Here is a 14,373-nt window from a genome sequence, read left to right as displayed (position 1 = left end):
TTTTAGCTGCAGACATCCAAGATTTTTATTCCTTACTCCTATCCAGTTTCTAGGGAAGATGGGTACTGGTTATACCTGCAATTATGTAGACAGGAAATGGCGTGGCCTGGCAGGAAGGAAGTGTATGATGGCAAAGCACTAACAAACACACATCTGCAGGTGGAGAATCCAGGGTGTGGCAATCCAGGTATAAGATGCTTATTACACATACATAACAGCAGGGGGTATAGCTCAGGGGTAGAGCATTTGACTGCAGATCAAGAAGTCCCTGGTTCCAATCCAGGTGCCCCCTCATTTATGTACTATCCAGTAGTTACCTTAACCAGTACCTCTTAGGTGGGTCCTGAGTGACACTGAGAGATCTCCATTGCGTGAGGTTTCTAGAAACCACCTTAGATCCTGCTTCTCAGAGCTCCATGACATGGGGTCACAATAATATTGTTTTTATGTATGGGGCCTATGTACTCAACCCAACTGCCCTACTATCATCACCAAAGACCCCCAAGGCCACCTTGACTTGGAGTCCCCCACCTCATGAGTACAGTGCACACACAGTAGATCTCAGAAGCTACCTGGAGTCCCCTTCCCACCTCCCTGTGCTTCTCCTTCTCTTTCATCCTTGTACATTCCATCTTCATCCTTTGTTCACAGTCAAGGACAAATGGCACTGGTTTGTCCAGAGCTGGCCACTGGGTGATGAGATGCATTTCTGCATTCCCAGGTCCCTAACTCTGGCAGTCTATGGTGGGGGATGGGGCTGAGACTGTGCTAACAAGGACAAGCAAAATAAGGAGGTGAAGACCTGAAGGAGGCTGCAGATGTCAGGAGGGTTCCCATCCAGTTACAGTCAGTGCTCACTGAATTTCACTGATTTCAGAAAACTGTTTTCTACTGGGTTTGGTGTTGTCTCATTCTTATATTGCTAAGGCGTTGAGATGTGATGTTAGATTGCTTATTTGGTACCTTTCTATTCTTTTAAATTATGAGCTCAATGCTGTGAACTTTCTTTTGAGAACCGCCTCCATACTGTGTCAAAGGTTTTGATATGTTGTATGACTATTCTCATTTTCCTCTAAGAAATTTTAAATTTATCCTCTGATTTGTTCTGTTATCCATTCATCATTTGAAAGTATATTATTTAGTAACCAGGTCTTAGAGTAGTTTCTATTTTTTAACTTATTGTTGATTTCTAATTTTATCCCATTATGATCTGATAGAATTCAAGGTATTATCTTTGTTTTTTTTTTGTATTTGTTAAGATTTGCTTTGTGACTGAAATATGGTCTGTTTTAGAAAATGTCCTATGTGGTGCTGAGAAGAAAGTGAATTCAGTCATTGATGGATGAAATATTCTATAAATGTCTGTTAAGTCCAAATTATTGTTTTTAGTTCTGTAGCATCTTTATTTAGTTTGTGTTTGAATGATCTATCCAGGCATGAGAGAGGTGTGTTACTGTCTCCCAGTATTATTATATTGTGGTCCACTTGTTTCATTTTTAAATGCTTTTTTTCTTTTTAATTTACAGGACAATAGAATCTCTTTGATTCTTAATGTTGAGAAGGGTTTGTTTGCTGTACAGAGATACTCCATTGTTTGGGGGCATGAATATTTATGATCATTTTCTCTTGTTTTTTGATTCCCTTAATCATTATGAAATGACTTTCTTTGTTTCTTCTGATTAATTTTGGCTTGAAATCCACTTTATCTGATATGAGAATAGTAACCCCTCCTTCTATGGATGCAAATGCCAGTGGCCATTTCCACCTTTGCTCTGGGGTAGCCAGTCTTTGATGAGGTACTATAGAGCCCGACAAATGGTGCCCTGCAAATCTGTGGCAGTGTGACCTTGACCTGCACCCTCTGTTAGTGAGCAAACTTTTCTTCTTTCCCAATTCACCTCTTCTCCATTTCCAAGGAGTCAGGTTCATAGTTTGTCTTTGTTCCAAGTTGTGAGCAACACCCTGCTCCTTTGCTCTCTTTGGGAGACCTCATTTCCTGCTTAGCTGGGAAGACCAAGGCCATGTGATATGAGGCCCTCAGCATCCTCACGCTCTCCTATCTTTAACTCTTGTCTATCAAGTCTCAGAGAAGAAAACAACCTGTCTCCTCCTCCCCAGAGCAAACCATGTGTTCCTGGTCTACCCAGAGTGAGATGGCCCTACATCTCAGCAGGATGGTTACCATGGTGGACACTGAGGATTCCACGTGTTGGTGAGGATGTGTGACTGCAGCCACACTCACGCTGCTGGTGCAGTGGAATCTGGTGTGACCACTCAGACCCCTGTCTGGCATCGTCGATACTGAAAACATGAATTCCTAGTATGGAGCAGTTCTGTTCCTAGATATAGACCCCAGAGAGTGTCCATGCACATGCAGGAACATCCAGCAGCATTGCCCTTAGGAGCTCACACTGGATACACATGGAATGTCTGTTGTCAGTGGGACAGACAGACAAATCATGCTGCAGTCAGCCATGGAACACAGAGCAGGAATGGAAAACAACAAATGATTGTGACAGTGGACAGATGTGGATGGATCTTATTGACATGAGGATGGGTGAAAGGGGCCAGACTCAGAGTATCTCGTGTCTGATTCCATGTAGATGCAGCTGCACAGCAGGCCATCTCATCCACGCTGATGTTCTTGGCAGGAGGCAATAATAAGGAGGGAGTCCACAGGAGCCTCTGAGTGCTAAAGACTAACTGTGCCTTGACTCAGGTGGTTACACGTGTGCATGCATGTAAACCTCCATCAACCTCTCCATGATAACTCACATACTTTATTGAATATGCTATACCTCCTTAAAATAAATAAAAAGGAAACATGTCAATTACATTTTCATTTCTTGAGCATCTCATTTGATTCATTCATAATATCTATATGTTCATTTTGGTAATCTTTGCTCCTCTATTCAGATTAGAATTCTCTCTTATGAAAGATACTCTGATTTATTCAAATAGTTTCATATTTGGGGACTTTGCAGGTTGAATTCCATTGATAATTGGTTCTCTTTACTCAGTGAATGGAGCTGGTTCCTTGTGAGCCTATGTGTTCAGCAAACAGTAGGAAGAACTTAGTACGTGCTGTTTGAAGTATTCTACATGGATTAAGCCATGTAGTCTACAAACAACCCAACAAGTGTGCACTCTTATTATCTCCATTTTACAGGTTCAAAATGAGGCACAGGGAGAGTGTCCTGCCCCGAAAACTAAAACCCAGGCTGTCAGCCTTCAGGGTCAAAGCTGCGGGCATCTGTGTCACCCTCCTCCTGCCAAGCTGCTGAGAGCATGTCCTGCTCCTTGAGCTCTCTTGGTGTTGGTTCTTCTATTCAGATTCCTAAATCTACTTCCACGTCTGCATCATTCTCAGTGTGTATTAACTGGAGGAGAAGTTGGAAGAGTTATCATTTGTTGTAGATTTTAGTTTTGGAGAAAGTGCCCTGAACTAAGCATTGGGAGGAGGGTCAGTCCTAATTGTGAAGAAGTGGGTCAGAGCAGACACCTGTATCACTGGAGTGTGTTGCAGTAGGTCCCACCATGAAGGCGCAGTATTTGGCTGTGAGGGCCATTCTAGCAGCCAGTGCTTCTTCAGGCTGCTACCTGCACAGGGCCCCAAAGCTGGGAAGACACAGGCTGAGGACTGTTGTGGAGGGGAGGCTGTCTGTTGTAGGCAGCAGTCTGATGAGTTTCCTCTGACCCAGGTCTGGTAGCTGCCAAGAGCTCCCATCCTGAAGTAGTGACTCACACATCACAGGTTGTCTCGAGTGGCTGTAGGACTCAAAGATATAATGAACCCCATAAAAGTAGCAGGGGGTATAGCTCAGGGGTAGAGCATTTGACTGCAGATCAAGAGGTCCCTGGTTCAAATGCAGGTGCCCCCTACTCAGGCTTAATTTTGGCCTTCCCGTATTAAGGGATAAGCTGGTACCTAAACTGTGCATTAATCCATCTGATGGATGAACCATTTGGCTGCACTCACTGGGTGGTAATTGGAGGCAGCTGGGGTATATCTGGAGGAAGTAGCCACTGGGATATCACTGGGGTTTAAATTTGGTTCCTGTGTGGCTCAATCACTGTCTCTGCTTCCTGCTGCCATGAACTGAGTAGATTTCCTTTGGCACACTCTTTCTCTATGATACTCAGCCTCATCTGTGGCCCAAAATACAAGAGTCAGATAACCATGGACTGACCCTCTGAATTTATGAGTCTAAAATCAACTTTTATTTTTTAAAAGGGGTTCTTTTGAGGTATTTTGGTCACCATTATGATTTACATATGAGGTGTCCCCAAAAAGATAATGTGTGAGAAAACACAAGGAGGTTTACAGGTGAAATGATTGCGTTATGAGAACCTTAACATTATCAGAGCATTGATCCCCTGATAGAGTTTAACTGGTTGGTAACTGTAGGAGGTGGTGCGTGGTGAGAGGAGGTGGGTGACTAGGGACTTGCCTTTGGGGTATGTATTTTGTCCATGGTGAGGGGAATCTTTCTCTGCTTCCTGGAGTGATGTCCTGACCTGCTTTTCTCCACCACACCCTCTGCCATGATGTTCTGCCTCACCTGAAGACCTGCAGAATGGAGCTGACTGGAATGGAATGAACTTCTGAAACCAGGAGCTCCACACAAACATTACCTCCTTAAAATTTTTCTTGTCACGTGTTTTGGTCTCAGTGATGAAAAACTGACTAAAAGAGTCACAGTAGTGAGAAGCTGACTAACACAAGCACAGATCAAAGCAATAGATCAATCCTGTCTCTGACTCAGATCCTGCAGGGAGCTGCTAGAGGCACACGGGATCCCTAGGTCCCTTCCCAGAGGATGGAGGTCTCAGGGGGAAACCAATGTTTGCTCTTGCCCATCCCAGACCCCAATCCCAAGTAGGAATTAGAATCACCTGGACAGTCTATCAAAGTGCCGTTTCCCAGTGCCACCCTCACCTCCAAAGGGTCTGCTGAGCAGCCAGCTCTTGTACTCTGGCTCCTCTGGTTCAGTGTGAAGGAGGTTCCTGCTGCAGACAGCCACCATTTTTAGGCCCCACCCTCAGCCAGGTTCTAAGGAGGAGGAAGGTGCTGGTTACACCTACAAGTGTGTAAACAGGAAGGGGCGTGGCCTAGGGGGAAGGAAGTGTAGGATGGCTGACACCAGCAAGTGCACATGTCCGGGTGAGGAATCCTGGGTGTGGCCATCCAGGTTTAAGGTGCTTATTACACACACAAGGCAACAGGGGGTATAGCTCAGGGGTAGAGCATTTGACTGCAGATCAAGAGGTCCCTGGTTCAAATCCAGGTGCCCCCTATTTATGCTTACTTTTGACATCCTCTCCTACACAGATGCCTCAGCTTCCTCTTCTTCTTCAGTGCACACCAGTTAAACATTCTTTTTTACCACAAGCAGCCAATGCTGAGGCTATTGTTGTTCTTAACCCCATGTATGAATTAGAATCACCTGAACAGTCTGTCAGAGTGCCATTTCTCAGGCCCCACTCTAAATCCACTTTAGCACAATATTTTACAGGGAGAGGTTTGTCTCTTGTCTTCTTTTGCTGTTCTGTGGACAGTATTGGTTTTGTGAAGTGGGAGACACCAAGTGGGGCCTTGAAGGCAGAGTACTAGTATAATTGGAGAGAAGGACTATGGCACTTGTCCCTGTGCTATGCCATGCCAATCCTGGACCATATAACTGTACTTTCATGTGAAGAAAAGGAAACTTCTGGTTTAATTGCTCATTAGTGTCTTGTGTGGATTTTGGCTATTTGTGTGTTCAAATGCACAGTCAAGTCTCATCCTACACAAAACCCCAACCCAACCCTCACTCATGGCTGTTCCCTCTCAAGGTCTTAGAACCTGCAAAGTCCTTCCTCACACCTCTCCTCATTCCTACCTCTTCTTCTTGCTCTTACTGAACCTATTCATTATCCGCATGTTGACCCTCTTCTCCTCCGTCTCTCTCATGGCCATGATCCTAGGCAACCCTGTGGCTCTCCTGTTTGTGTACCTTACAGTTGCCCCTCAGTCATGACTTCAATTCTCTGAAGTTCTTGCCTGTGGCCTCTCCCCTCCTCACAGCTCTTTTCTTTTTCCATGGATGGAAAAGCTGGTGGCTGTTTCCACCTTTGCTTTGGAGTCTCCAATCTTTGCTGGAGTAAAGAATGGAGCCAGAAAAATGGTGCCATGCAAATCTGTGGCAGAGAGACCTCAACTATCACCCTCTGTAAATGAACAAAGGTATAAATAATGTCATTATGTTCTTTTCTTCTTTTTTTACATAATTGGAGAGTATGTATCAGGAGTAGAGCATTTGACTGCAGGTCTCTTGTTCAAATCCAGGAGCACCCTGCAGTGTCACCTTCTACCTACCTGATTTAGCAGTCTCCTTATTAGAAAGGTTTTTGGTCATCTTCCCCACTCTCCAGAGACTGTGATGGCTTCTCCAGTGTGCCTCCTCAGCATATTGAGGAGGTATGGTCACTCTTTTCCACAGTTTTTCACCTCTGTGGCTGTAGCTTGTGCTTACCTGAAGCTTGGAGATAATTCTGTGCCTTTCAACAGGCAAGGGCACTATCCAATCCTGGGCTCAGCCAAATGTTTTTCTGATTACATTATGGAATCATGAAAGTTTAATGGGGCTGAGAAAACCCTTGCCACTGTTCATCCTATCATCCAATAATTCTAATTGGCAGGAAAATGGTATTGGAACTTACACTTGTATTTTTAAGTGACTTTCAGGATACAATACATATGAAAGTCAAACACTAGCAAGTACACATGTGAAGGTGATAAAATCCAGGGTGTGGCCGGGAAGGTTTAGAATGCTTATTAGACATATGTAAGCAGTAGGGGGTATAGCTCAGGGGTAGAGCATTTGACTGCAGATCAAGAGGTCCCTGGTTCAAATCCAGGTGCCCCCTCATTTTGCCCTCAACAAACACAATGAAGAATTCAATTAAAATTGCTGGTAAATGGACTGAAATACAGAACATCATGTTAAGTAAAATAAGCCAGACTCAAAAAAATCAAGGAATGTTTCCTTTCCTATGTGGAAAGAAGGTGTGTAAGTATCAAATATTATAAGGATAAAGGGAAGATCAGTGGAGTAGATGTAGGAAACAGAGGGAGAGAAAATGGATGGGAAACAGGAGGATACAGGGAATGAATTAACAAAATCATGTTATATGTATATATAAATGGTACCACAGAGAATTTTGCCTTTATGTATGTAGAAAGCATCAATGAAAAATAAGTGAGTGAAAAAAAGATCAATAGAGTGGAGACAGGAGTATAAGGGAGGGTAAGAAGGGGAGATGAAATGGTAACCAGGTTTCATACATGTTTGATTTTCTCAAAATGAACACAACTTATGTACAACTTTAATGCACTAATGAAAAATAATAGAAAAAACTTTTACTAAAGAAGGGTAGAGTTGACATTTGTGGGGAAAGAAAAAAAAAAAAAAGAACCCAAATTGCTTATTTCTAGTAGCCATAAGAATTTCCAGGAAACCCCAAGCAGTATTTGATTCTGCAAGACTGCTAAATTATGATGTAAATTTAATTCACAGCTTCCCTGGTGTGACAACCTGGGGATCAGATCTGGAAAGTGAGATCCCAAGGATTGTCATGGAGATTCATAGGATTTGTAGAACCTGCAGGTTTCCTAATCAGAAGAGCTCCAACCCTCCCTGACAGCTGGAGGCCCTCCTGCTCTCCGCTGAGCTGAGCCTGTTCCTCCCTTGCTTCTCCTCTTATCTCAGCCCTACTGCCTCTTTCTGTTGATCAATAATATGAGAAAATTCCAGCATGCCAACTCCAGAGTCACACCTTGCAGGTGGAGGTTTCAATGCCAAAATAATGACCAAACTATGCTTATTCATAGCAGAAAATCAGAGGAATGTATATAGAAATGAATTCATGACAGCCGTGGACCAAGGAGAGAAGAAAGTAATGTTAAACTCCACTGAGTTTCTTATTGTTTTGATTCTGGGTTCAGTGTCTGACCTGAGAAGCAGAAATTAGTTTTATGGTTGGCTCAACTTGTTAGTTCAAACTGAAAGTCAAAATATTTCAAAAACTGATGGAACTGAGATGTCAGGATATCCTTGAAAACTAAATCTAGATGGGAAAAGTGAAGTATACTGTGTGTGACATGTCCACACCCCTGCCTCCTACAAAATGGTTAGATGATAACCCCTTCAATTCAAAAAGAGCCCAAAAGCAGATAGGCATATTTGTTGGAGGATTATCATTGAGAACCATCTTATTTGCATATCCTTATGGGCCCATGAGAGATGCCATAGCTAAAATGTGTCCCCTAATTAGATTTGAGAATGAAAGTTTCTTAGAGAGTGGAAAAGGCTAAAAATTGCCCTTGATCACATTCCAGGCATCTTAATAGCCCACAGAAATACTGTTGATGCAGACAGTCCATGTGGAGTTCTGAGCACCCACACTGAGTAGGTACTATTGGTTCATTTTCTCATTCTTAGAAACAACTACTGCAATGGCTCACCATGTGCATACAGCTTTGCACACTTGCACAAGATAAACCAAATGCACACTTTAAAGTCTCTGCTTGCAAGTAACCTTCCAGAAAAGACATATCAATTACAACACATCCCTCCATCCCTGTAGAAAGTGCCCATCACCTTTTGAAATAGTCACATATATTCCATGCATGAATGATTATGTCACCATGAGGGAGGTTTCGAGATGGTGGAAGAGATGAGGTTGCTTTCCTGGCTGCACCATGGTATGAAAGCAAGAAAGCAGATAGGCATATTCTCAATATGGTGGGTTGAATAAAAAGGGACTGTACTGGGAATTAATACTGGACATTCAAAGCAGATCAGGGACTCAGGAGGTTGGATATTACAAAATAAATAAATAAGAAATCCCAGCCTCATTGCTCCCAACCACTGCCAGCAGTGCCAATCACAACAGTCCACCCACAGGCAAAGTGGAGGAATAAGGAAATTAAAGGAACACACATTTTTAGGAGGTTTTTGGCATGTGGATCCTAGATCCTAGATCGAAGACAGTGCCATGCTAAACAAAATAGTGTACTGCACAATGTCCTTGTGCAGGAAAGAAGCTGCATCTCTCCCTTTATGCTTGAGGAGGACAAAGGAACCATTCTGTAGCCCTGGCATGGGGCTGGCAGCCAGGGGATCCAACTCCTGACAAACCACATATGGGCTCAAAATACAGGGCTGGCAAATGCACACTGCATGATACAGAGAGTGCCTAAGTGACCAGGTGAAAATCAAACACAGATAAGGGTTTACACAGGGCAATAGAGGTCATCAAAAACCAACATGCTCCCCTTCCCCATGAGCCTGGTGGCTCACAGGACAGGTTGTGAGAGACACAATGGCCAGCTGAGAGTTCTTAAGGGCAGGGACAGGAGATACAAACCAAAGTAATACACAGTCTTTTCAATGAAATAATATCAGAAAGTTTTCCAAACCTAAAGAATGAAATGGAAAATCAAATACAGGACCCCAAATACACAAAATTACAAAGACCCACACCAAGCCACTTTATTATGAAAATGCCTAACATATAGAATAAGGAGAGAAAATTAAAGGCTGTCCAAAAAACCTGACAGGTCACATTTAGAGGGAAAACAAACTGGATCTCAGCAGATTACTCAACCCAGACCCTCAAAGCTAGGAGGTCTTGGAATAGTATATACCAAGCTCTTAAGAAAATGGATTCCAACCAAGAATACTATACTCAGCAAAATTAAGCTTCAAAACTGACAATGAAATTAAAACCTTCCATGACAAAGAGAAGTTAAAAAAATTCACAACTAGGAAGTCTGCACTATAATACATACTCAATAAAATATTTCATAAAGAAGAAATAAGAAATAAAAGTGAAAACCAGCAAAGAGAGGAAAATGCCATAGAAGAACAGTCAACCACAGAAGAAATCAGTTCAAATTAAAAATCAGAAATGATGGGAATAAAAATCATTTCTCAATAATAGCACTAAATGAAAATGGCCTAAACTCATCAATCTAAAGACATAGATTTGCAGACTAGATTACAGAACAAGAGCCAACAATATGCTGCCTACCAGAGACTCACATCAAAGGCAAAGGCATCCACAGACTGAAGGTAGAAGGATGGGAAAAGACATATCATTCATCTGGATCTTGTAAACAAGTAGGGGTTCTATCCTCCTATCAGACAAAAGTGGTCTTCAAGCCAACGTGAATAAGAAGGACATTTCTTATTGCCTGAAAGGTACCTGAAATTATACTACAGAGCTGAAGTAACAAAAATGGCATGGTTTTGGCACCAAAACAGACATGAAGACCAATGGTACAGAATAGAAGACACAGAGACAAACCACATGATTACAGTTAGCTCATACTAGACAAAAGAGCCATAAACCTACATTGGAGAAAAGATAGCCTCTTCAACAAATGGTGCTGGGACAACTGGAAATCCATATGTAGCAGAATGAAATGAAACCCCCCTCTATCACCCTGCACAAAACTTAACTCAAAGTGGATCAAGGACCTAGGCATTAGAACAGAGAACCTGTACCTACTAGAAGAATAAGTAGGCCCAACTCTCCATCATGTCAGCTTAGAAACCAACTTCCTAAACAAGAGTCCTAAAGCACAAGAAGTAAAATCACAAATCAATAAATGGGATGGTATCAAACTAAAAAGCTTCTTCATAGGAAAGCAAACAATCAAGAACTTGAAGAGAGAGCTACAGGATGGGGAAAATTTTTGCCACCTACACCTCAGGTAGAGCATTAATCTCCAGGATATATAAAAAACTCAAGAAACTTAACACCAAATAATCCATTAAACCAATCAATAAATGGGCAAAGAAACTGAACAGGCAATGCACAGAACAAGAGATACAAATGGCGAAAAATATATGAAAAAGTGTTCAACATTTCTAACAATTAGAGAAATGCAAGTTAAAACTACACTGAGATTTCATCTCACTCAAGTCAAAATGAGAATTATCAAGAATACAAGTGACAATAAAAAAATTCAGTTGATGAGGATGTGGGAAATAGGTCACTCATACATTGCTGGTGGGACTGCAAATTAATGCAACCCCTCTGGAAAACAGTATGGAGACTCCTCAGAAAATGTGGAATGAGATCACTACTTGACCCAGCTATTCCCATCTCTGGTTTCTACCCACAGGACTTAAAACCAGCATACTACAGTGACTGTTTATAGTAATTCACATGAATGTTTATAGTAGCTCAATTCACAATCATTAAGCTATGCAACCAACCTAGGTGCCCCTCAACAGATGAATGAATAAAGAACCGTGACATATGTACACAATGGAATATTACTCAGCCTTAGGAAAGAATGACTTTATGACTTTTGCTGGTAAATGGATGGATCTGGAGATATCATGTTAAGTGAAATAAGCCAATCCCAAGAAACCACAGGTCAAATGTTCTCTCTGATATGCAGATGCTAACACAAGGCAAGGCAGGGAGAATAGAAGTTTAGTGGGTTAGACAAAGGGCAATGGAAGGGAGGGAGAGGCAATAGAAATAGGAAAGACAGTAGAATGAATCTCACATAACTTTCCTATGTTCATATAAGTATCCACCAGAATTTTTCATATAAGAATCCTCATCATGTACAACCACAAGAAGGGGATACTATTAGAATATTTTACACTTCATGTATGCCTAATGTCAAAATACATTTATGAGTGTTTTTTTTGTTTGTTTGTTTGTTTTGAGAGCTGTATAGACAAAGCATTAGCAACCTTTATTAAAAAACACTGAGACTGTGTGTGATGTAAAAAGATCTCTTGGCCTCTAATATTCCACATATGGGAAGCAAGCTGAGATAACTGCTCATTCACCAAGGCACATATTTGCCACTGACTTCATCATAAACTACAAAGGAGAATAATAAAAAGGGGTTCTCTGAAGGTGGAGCCAGGCAAGTTCTTATGTAGAAGGTCTGAATTGGAGTCAGTCCCAGGTAATAGAATCAGGACCTAATCAGGGAACCTTTCCTAATCCTGGGTGGTTATTGTTGGCACCACTGAGTTTTGAAGTGGTTATTTATGTATTATCATGGTAATATGCAGGAACATACTGAAATTGGTATCTAGAAGGGTGTTCCAGCTGTAACATCAGATTATAAAATATGACATATCCCATTTTCCCAGTATGTATGCACAAGGCCTGGGTTCAATCCCTAGGACCACAAAAGAAAGAAAAAATAATCTATTTATTTGTCTCACTGGATAAATTTGTTTATGTACTTGTTGTCGAAGTGGCTGATATGTTGTAGAAGTGGCCAGGACCCAGCCTCCCTCCCTCTCATATTTCTCAACTTCTGAGTGAAAAGAGAGGGAAGAATTCTATTTACTGAGGGAATTGAGAATGTGCATACAATCATACTGGGTAGGAAAGAGCCTGAAGACAAGTAAGAGTCCTCTGGGGACTGGAAAGTGACCTCCTGGCCTGAAGAGGGGTCTCTTGTCAGGCTGTGGTGCATGTGCAGTTTCCATCAGGGAGGAAGGAATAGCACTCACAGTGCGCCGTGGAGTCCTTGGGCGTGGGAATAGGTGACACATGCTAAGGGGAACCCAGTCAGTCAAGGGGTCACAGCTCAGGGATAGAGCATTTGACTGCACAAGAGGTCCCTGTGCAATTCCAGGTGTCACCTACTGATATATTTATATATTTTTTATTGGAAAACCTACACTGGTCTTTTTTCTGGTCAGTGTTCTCCCTGCCATTAACCCTCAGCACCACCCTTCTAAATCTTGTGTCCGTTGTCTCTGGTTCTATCAGTTACCTGGCAGAAGGAGGATTCCTGTGGTCAGTGATCTGTTTGTTTTTCTGAAGGTCTTCCTTAGTTTCTCTGTAAAGTTGGCATTGAAAGGAAAATGACCACGACACTCGGAGTGACCAAGAGATCTTTCTTGCAGCAGTGTCTGATTATCAGGGAAGGAAGTGAGAAAGAGAGAAAGCGAGAGAGACCAGGGAAAGAGAGAAGAAAGAGAGAAAAAGAGGGAGAGAGAGTGAAAGAGAACAAAATGAGAAAAGAGAGAGAGAGAGAGAGAGAGAGAGAGAGAAAGAGAGAGAGAGAGAGAGAAAGAGAGGAAAGAGAGAAGAAAGAAAGAGAGAGGGGAGAGGGGAGAGTTTATAGCCAAAATCTAATAAGGTCTTTGGGTATGCAGGCTGCCTTGTTGGCGTCCAATGATTGAATCATACAGTAGTTGCTAAGGGTGTCATCTTCTGCCTTCAGTCGGACTGGGCAGGGGCTAGATGTGGGTTTCCGTTGCACCAACAGGTGGGGGTCGAGTGTTCAGCCTTGAGTGGGGTTAAGTGTTCACATTTGAGGCAAACAAGCCACAAGGAACCAGACGAGTGAGGGTCGAGTGTTCAGCCCACCCTGCAGCTAACATTTGTTCAGCCAGCTCCGCAACTAACATTCCTCCCTTTTTGTTTTTCTAAGTGGCGTGGTGATGGTGCAATTCCATCTGACTACTTCCTGCTAAGAAGGGGTCAGTGTGGGGCCTGTCTGGGAGAGCGGGGGACTGTTTGGGGGACAGGCTTGGGAATACCAGGGTAGCTAGAGATAACATCCAGTGGCTACAGACAGTTATCTTGGAAGGGGCAATGTCCATAAAGGTTCCTTGAAGCCATAACTTGTCAATGACATCAAACCGTTCCTAATGGAGGAGATCCTTGGTATTAGCCATTAGTCCTGTCATAGGGTCTCAAGGAAATATCAGAAGTGGCTTGGTTGAATCCAGTAATGTTAAGGGTGACTGCCTGATAGCAGCCAGTGGAAGGGCAATCACCTTGACACATCACCTGAGAGTGGGTGGTGCCATCCTGGTGTCATGTTGCTTGGATGTAGAATTGCCATCTGTGGGTTGGGATGGAAGCTTGAAAAGAATTAACAATAGGTACAAAAAGCAGAGGGTTGGTGAGAAATCTTGCGTTTGATGGGCCCCAATGTGGTGGAAGTCCAGGACTGGACATTTGGAACAGGTGCCTATTTTAAGGTGGGAGACATGGTACCAGGTACTGCTTTATAAAACACAAATTGTCATATCTGTAAGAACAAAATAATTCTTTGGAGATGTACAAAGTGTAATACTCAAGTTCTGACACATATGCATTCTATCAAAGTATATAATCATCACCAAAGAACTAGCAAGGAAACTATACTACAAACCCACATGGAAATACATTGAAAAATTCACATCAGCCTGATATCCTACAATACTAGGGCAAGAAAAAGTTGGCCATAAAAAAAGCCCCACAAATAACAGAGGAAGAAATCCATCTCAACATATGCATGAAACCTAACACAGAAACATGAAATATAAAATTAAAAAAGTAAGAAGG

At 42.4% G+C, this 14,373-nt stretch overlaps 4 non-coding genes across 4 annotated transcripts; all 4 read left to right on the top strand.

The window, feature by feature from the left end:
• Positions 1-220: 220 nt before the first annotated feature.
• Positions 221-292, top strand: Trnac-gca. The gene has a single exon. It is a non-coding gene; the product is annotated as a tRNA-Cys (tRNA).
• Positions 293-3,809: 3,517 nt separating this feature from the next.
• On the top strand, positions 3,810-3,881 carry Trnac-gca. The gene has a single exon. It is a non-coding gene; the product is annotated as a tRNA-Cys (tRNA).
• Positions 3,882-5,225: 1,344 nt separating this feature from the next.
• Trnac-gca lies at positions 5,226-5,297 on the top strand. The gene has a single exon. It is a non-coding gene; the product is annotated as a tRNA-Cys (tRNA).
• A 1,540-nt stretch (positions 5,298-6,837) lies between these two features.
• Trnac-gca lies at positions 6,838-6,909 on the top strand. Its single transcript has one exon. It is a non-coding gene; the product is annotated as a tRNA-Cys (tRNA).
• Positions 6,910-14,373: the final 7,464 nt, after the last annotated feature.

This window comes from Marmota marmota, unplaced genomic scaffold (genome assembly GCF_001458135.2).
Source record: "Marmota marmota marmota unplaced genomic scaffold, marMar, whole genome shotgun sequence".
NCBI classification, from domain to species: domain Eukaryota; kingdom Metazoa; phylum Chordata; class Mammalia; order Rodentia; family Sciuridae; genus Marmota; species Marmota marmota.
The sequence above is the reverse complement of the archived record's forward strand: the minus strand, read 5'-3'. Positions and strand labels throughout refer to the sequence as shown.